The sequence below is a fragment of the Spinacia oleracea genome, chromosome 6 (assembly GCF_020520425.1).
Source record: "Spinacia oleracea cultivar Varoflay chromosome 6, BTI_SOV_V1, whole genome shotgun sequence".
Lineage (NCBI taxonomy): Eukaryota > Viridiplantae > Streptophyta > Magnoliopsida > Caryophyllales > Amaranthaceae > Spinacia > Spinacia oleracea.
This window is the reverse complement of record NC_079492.1, coordinates 8,727,740-8,735,619: the sequence shown is the minus strand read 5'-3', so window position 1 is coordinate 8,735,619 and position 7,880 is coordinate 8,727,740.

Genomic DNA, 7,880 nt, shown 5'->3' with positions numbered 1-7,880 from the left:
ATATAATTCCAATTCCCAATTGCTTGCTTAAATCTGTACTTAGATTTTATAAGCTAGCTTTCTCTTTCAAGCATTTATTTGGATCCACAAATCCTATGACATACCATGTATATAGTTTCTTCCAACATTTGACTGAGGAAGATGTTTTGTCATCCAATTGTCATATGTACCAATATGCAATCATTGCTTGAATTATAGACTTGAGCATTACGATTATGCATGAGGTTTCAACACAATCCACGTCGTGAATTTGCTTGTAACCTTTAGCAACTAATCTAGTTTTGTGTGTGAACACAATTTCATGTTTGATGGTTTTTATCCTTAAAACAAACTTGCAACCAATAGGTGTGAAACTATTTTGCAAATCAACAAAATTTCAATTTTGTCATCAAAACATTGAGTATGTTTTATGGCCTCTAACCATTTAAAACATTTGAGTCTATATATGGCCTCTAAGCATTTTAGGGAATCTGGGTTTTGTCATAGCTTTCTTACAAGTTACAAACTCATTAATCTACATGATAATAGTTTGACTGCAAGTTGTAGGTTTCTTCACTATCTAATAGAAGAATCGCATAGCTTCAGTGACCTGAACTCCATGTTTCTTCACTATCCAATAGAAGAATATCATAGTTCCAGTGACTTGAACTCTATGCCTACTTTGGGTATAGAACATCAAACAAATAGAATATCAATAGCCACTTGAAAGTCCTTTGAATATTCTGTTCTCCTTGAAGCACTTGTAAAGTCTTCTAAGAGATGTCTATTCTTTAAAAGCCACTTCTAAAGTCCTTAAAGAATACGTTCGGGTTTTCTGAAGCACTTCGAAAAGCCTCCGGAATTTCCGTTTATGTTTGTTGTTCGCCTCGAAGACTTTCGAGGTCTATTTTCTCCCACTTGTCATTTTGGAAACGAATCTCCAAAAGGACATTATTTCGAGCAAACAAACATTATGTTCTCAAAAATTCGTGGTAGAAACAATACCCTTGTGTCTCATTTGAATAAATCACAATGAAACATATATCTATACTTGGGCCTTAGTTTGTCGAATGACAAACACTAAGCTCCCACTGAGTTTAGCAACTCTCTAGATATATATTATCGAAAAGATATTCTGAAATTTCTTTTCTATAGCTTTGACGAATTTAGTTTAGTTTGGTGGTAGTTGAGCATTTTGTTTTAGAAATTTTAGGAAAAGCCTTTATGATTCATCATTGATCGAATCAAGTGCTAATTGACTTCGATTATTCCAACTAAGATATGCCATATCTTATGGACCTAGATTGTGAAATTACAACACACAATCATTGATGATCATATTTGGTCTCAAGTAATCATCAACATGATCTAACCTAGATCTTTATGATTTCTTGCCAAGTGGATTTTATACTTCTGAATCTTTGAACTAGCCAAACAGATTCAAATTATATCACATTTGAGTAAATAAACGTATATTCACTCAAATCCATGTGAAATAATAAAGTCATAAAACCTTTCTTTAGCTTTGAACTCTATTGTCTAGGTGTTCTAACAATAGTTCATATTCTTTGTTACTTTCAACAAGTAAGACTAGCTTGTCTTAAGTTGATCTAGAAATCAACCAACTTTCAAAAGTCCATTAAAATAGAGCTTGTGAATGTTAACTTGTTGACATGGTCTAAGCAACAATGCCAAAGATTAATGGAACTCAAATCAAGGGTTTGATTTGAACCTAGTAAAGTTCATTAAAGAGTTGTTTGTTTTAATCAAGCATATTGACTCAACCTGTAATTGACCATTTCATTCAAATAAACAAACAAACAAGCATTGTTTTTGTTCTTCTGAATGTGATTCTTTCTGTGTTTGAAGCAGAAATTTAGGTATGCTGATTATGGAACAAAATAGCCATTTAGTTCCAGCCTTTGAAAGGACTTAAAACAAACTATATGACCCTACAACTAATTTAGCATTGCCATGCTTCATTTCCCACTTGTAGGTCATTAGTGTATCCTAGCTTCCATTGTTTGAGTTATTACCGAAGTAAGAACCTCAAGCGGTATATGATACCAAGGAAGTTTGATTGCTAGGTCAATTCTCTTTAAACATTAACTTTTAGGTAGAAACGGAATCGTAAACTCCTTTCATTTGTTCCTTGTTTTCCTATTTCTTGTACCCTTTCTTATAGTCTTAAGAATTGAATTCTTTAGTGTTGACTTTTATACTTTGTTAGACATGTCCAATGTCACCAACAAGGTTCTTTCCATTTAATTTGTGTTGAACATTCTGTTTCAACTAGATGATCTTACCAGAAGCTTCTAAAGTTCTCTAAGCATCGATCTATTCGAATGTCTAGGGACTAGACTCATTTGAGAATTAAATGGACAAAGATATTAGGTTGTTAACCATTGGTAAAGCTGAGCGTTTTAAGCTCAATGCTTTATGATCTCAAAACTACATTGTATTTTGAATTCACAAGCACCAATTGGTTTGCCATTCGATTTTGATGTTCGAAAACAACCATAAAAGTCGCTATAAGAAACGTTCATTTTAAATTGCTCACTTTCTCTCATTTCCTTGAATCGTTCTTGGATTCATACCAATCGAGGAAATTTACTGTTACCTTTCTAAAAGGATTTACTGCAGTGCAAGATATTTAATTATAAACAATAATTAAAACATACATTGAAGCATGCAAAGTCTAAACATTTATCATGAATAATAACTTGAAAATGAAAGCAATCATGCAATTTCAACAAGTTATTAGCATTTTATTCGAATTTATTGTTCCGGCAGGTGTGAATAAAATGATTCCAAGATCCTAAAATCATTGAAGAACTAAGCACAGTTTGTCGACTTAATCCTAGAACATCTTAGGTAAGCAAAATCCTTTTGCTAATAGTCTAGAAACTATTCTTGGTTGATAGGTACGTCTAAGAACTTATTAGGTAAACCTATCGATTTTGCCACGACATAAAAGGACTCCTTACTTATATCGTTGAGTTTCACCAAAACTAACATGTACTCACAATTACTTGTGTACCTTGCCCCTTTAGGACCAATAAGTAACACCTCGCTGAGCGAAAACTATTACTAGATTGATGTAAAGGATATCCAAGCAAGTGTATATTTTGGCATGGCACCTTTTAACTCAATTTTTAAGTTTGGAACTTAAGGCTCTTACTATGTTGGTTAGATTTTAAGTGAACTAAAATCCTTAATCATGCAACATAATCAAGCTTTTGATCTCATGCATTTTAAGACATATTTAAAAGCAATAAATAACTTAAACATGCATAAGATAAATGTGATCTAGTATGGCCCGACTTCATCTTGAAGCTTTGACTTCAAAGTCCGTCTTGAAAATCTCCGTGGGAGGCACCATTTTCTTCAAATAGGATAAGCTATAACTAATTACAACTATTTGATGGTTCGCAGACCATATTTGAATTGAAAAATAACTTTGGTACTTTAGACCAATTACATTCAAATTAATGGTACGTAGACCATATTTTCTATCCTATTTGGGCCATACTAGTCACTTCATAACCTGCAAAACAGTACATATATAATATATACCATTCACCCATTCATTATCATGAATGGCCCACTTAGCTGGTTAGTAAAACACATTATGCATCACGTAAATATTTGCAGCAATTTATCAAGGGCACCAATAATCTACCAATTATTCAGTCCTTATTAATTCTAATCAAGTTGTTTTAACCTTAAGGATTTGTAGACCTAATCAAGAGTTTATGACTAAAAAACGCTCCCACTTAAACCAATAAATTCATATGCTTTACTAATTTTAAACATAAAAATGTATTTCTAGTCTAACCGGAAACATACAATTTTAATTAAAATTTAAAGCTCATATAAATTTATAATTGAATCCAAAAAGTTTAATTTAATTTCAGTCGTTATTTAAATTAATTCATGATTTTAATTTTAGTAAAATAATTAGAATAAATAACATTTATTATAATTACAATATTCAAAATTAAAATCCAAGAAAATAATTTAAATTATTAATTTTAAAATTAATTAAAATTACGTGAACTGAAATTTTCAAATCAAAACATTCAAAACGATCTAATCGTAACGCAAACACCCTACGCATTGCACGCCCATGGGCCGCACGCATACAGCCATTGCTGGCCATATGCGCGCAGCCCATGCGCTCGTCGCATAGCTGCTGCTCTACCAATCGCAAGCCATCGCACGCTGTGGTGCTCGCTGCGCGCGCGCCAGCGCTCGTCGCACGCGAGCCATCGCTCGCAGTGCGCGCTCGCCAGCGCTCGCTGTGCGCGCGAGCCATCGCTTGGCGCATTGCTCGTGGCACGCGAGCTTTCGCTTGCTGCGCGCGAGGCTGCGCGCTCTTGCGCGAGGCAGTGCGCGTTGTGGCGCAGCTCGCTTGCTGCCCACACGCGACTGCCTTGGCTTGCGTTTCGCCCATGCCCATTTGTTCATAGCTCGTGGCACACGACACAAGGCAGGGCTGCTGCCTTGTGCTCGTGCACTACGCCCTGGCTCATTGCATTCGTGCCGCACGGGCGACGAGCTCCCTTGCTCGTCGTCGCATGCCCGCACTATACAACACCCCTTAAGGGTAACACGAAGCGTCCATTGCTTTGTGCGTGCAAGTTTTATGATCGAATCGCATAAAAATTTAAAATTTATATTTAAAATTAATGACAAATTAATAAATAATATTAATTTCATAATTTTAAGGCGAAAAATCGAAAATTTATTATTCAATTGGTTTCCGATTTACATGGATTCAAGTCTAGGTCATAAAAATTTAAAATTTATCATAAATTTACAATTTTTATGGTGGTTTTTAATCATAGGTTTCTAATTAAATTATAATTAATTATGAAAATCAAATTAATTCTAAATTATTCTAATTTTCAACAAATTAATCATAATTACAAATTAGATTACATAATTAACAAGGCTAGGCATTCAAACTTGTTAAACATATACAGTAGGTCAATCAAAAATTCAAGATTTATCAACAAGAATCGCAAATATTTAATTTAACATCTTAAATTTACAAAATTTTGCATTCGAAAAACTAAAACCTTCGAAAAGTCATAGTTAAGCTTCGAATTTGAGAATTCTGGGTTCGGCAGAAAAATACTTCTTTTTGTCAAAATTTTAGAATGCCTTTTACATGCGGAATTGACACAAAAATCACTCGATTTGGATGAGTAACGAAGAAACTGCCGAAAAACTGCGTACGTATAATTAAATAAACGCAATTTGCAATTAATTAACAATTACGAAAATTAATCACCCCTTTTAATTATTGCAAATTTGTAATATTTAACCATGTTTATGCAAATTAGATTATGAAAATAATAAGGGGCTCGTGATACCACTGTTAGGTTATGATACATATGATATTACATAAATCATGCGGAAACAACCATTAACCCAGGAATACATATTATTTACACATAATCATATAGCATAATTTAGATGCATACTCTTTGTTGCGTGCCCTCCCTAGCTGCGCCCGAACCGAACAAGAACAAGTCTTTAGGACTCCAAGTGTCGTCCCTCCGTAGATATTCCACAGCACGTCCGGATCCGCCTTAAGATTGACCAACTAGAATCGCCCTTAAGGTACTAGAATTTTCGGCACTTTTGAGCAAGATGTGTGATTGAATTTTTTTTCTCAAAAACTCACTTTGAATACTTTTTAAAACTCGTTATAAATTGTGAACCCAGGCCACATATTTATAGGGGTATGGAAAGGGAATTGGAATCCTATTCAGATACAAATTAATTAAACCTAGAATCCTACAAGAACTCTAATTAATTAATTTATCTAATAGAATTAGGAATTTAATCATTAACCGAACTCTGCATGTTTTAGGAATCGTGCATGAAACCAAACACTCACGCACACACACACGGCAGCCACGATGGGCCGCCCATGCGCGTGCGTGCGAGCAGCAGCCCATGCAGCGAGGCCTACGCGAGCTACAAGCCCACGTAGCTCCTGCGCGCGCTGCGCGCGCTGTGCGCGCTGCCTCGGCCTGCTGGGCCTGGCCTTGCGCTGGGCCTGGCGTGGCCTTGGCTGTTCGTGTGGCGCGCTTGGCTTGCTGGGCGATGGCCTGGCTTCGTGCTGGGCCCTCGTCCGGCAGGCCTCGTCCGATGCTTATTCGTACGATACGCTTCCGATTAAATTTCCGATTCCGGAATTCATTTCCGATACGAACAATATTTAACATTTCCGATTCCGGAATTAATTTCCGTTTCGAACAAATATTTAATATTTCCGTTTCCGGAATTATTTTCCGATTCCGATAATATTTCCGATTCTGACAATATTTCCGTTTCCGGCAATATTTCCGATTCTGGCAATATTTCCATTTCCGATAATATTTTCCGATACGTACCATGTTTCCGTTTCCGGCAACATCTACGACTTGGATAATATTTATATTTCCGATACGATCCATATTTCCGTTTCCGGTAATATCATCGTTTCCGGAGTATTCATTTCTTGCCTGTGACGATCTCAGCTCCCACTGAAACCAAGATCCGTCGATTCCGAATATTCATAGATGGAGTATTTAATGCCATTAAATACTTGATCCGTTTACGTACTATTTGTGTGACCCTACGGGTTCAGTCAAGAGTAAGCTGTGGATTAATATCATTAATTCCACTTGAACTGAAGCGGCCTCTAGCTAGGCATTCGGCTCACTTGATCTCACTGAATTATTAACTTGTTAATTAATACTGAACCGCATTTATTAGACTTATCATAGAATGCATAATTGGACCAAGGGCATTATTTCCTTCACTTCTCACTTGTTTTTAGTCCACTTTATATTTCACATAGAAGAAAATAACTACAAGAGAATCTCACTACAGCCCCATAACAGTATATACGGAGTAGTATAACCAATTATGAAGTTCATTATTTTCTAGAGTGCATGTGAATTTAGACTTTAGCATAGTTGTACAGACCTAACCTGATGTCCGTGATGTGAGGTTGCCTCTCTGAAGTTGCATGAAATGGTAAAATCTGACTTTAGTTAATTCAAAGCAAAACTAATATTTGTGTTTTCCATTGCCGATTGACTGTAGTTGATTGAGGCAGTAGATCGAACAACATCTGAAGTAATTGGCGATGAAGAAGCTGAATTATTTGACTAGAGGTATTCTTTACACATGTATTTATGTCGTAGTTTTTATTTTTATTTTTTTTATTTTTATAATTTGATAGTCTGATTGTGGTTCTCTGGTGGTGGTTAATTTGTGGAGTTCTACTATGTTAATTTACAAGATTTATATGGTGTTTCCTTGCTTGAATTCCAATATTTAAAGTTCAAGATGATGCGAAAATTAGTGGGATTGTAGTTTTTCTAGTTTTAAGCATGAAATTCTCATATGACGATACAATGATGCCTTCATCCGTCATTTATGCAATATATGTTGGTTTATGATGATGATGATTAGGATTATTTCGTTGTTGTAATCGTGCTTGGAACAATCATAGTGGAGTTGGGATAGTTTTTGATCGAGCTTGAAGGGTTTATGTATTGAAGATTCATATATGGTTGAGAGTTTTAGGGTATTAGTATAATCTAGATAATGCAAGTATTTTTGTCTACTAAGTTAGAGTGTTGGGGTTGATTCTGTCGACTATGAAATTGCAGATTATATGAAACTTTTGTTATTCATCTATTGTATGAACTTTTTTGAGTTTTGGTCAAATGTGAATAAGCGTGGGAACAAAAAAAATTAGGCAGAATGTTTTTGATGTTCAAAGTTAATTTTTTCATTTGTGATTGGTAGTATAAATTTGATCATTTTGATTATATGGAAGGAACATATGAGAGAACAAAGATTTGTTTGTAAATATGGGTAATCAGTTGGCC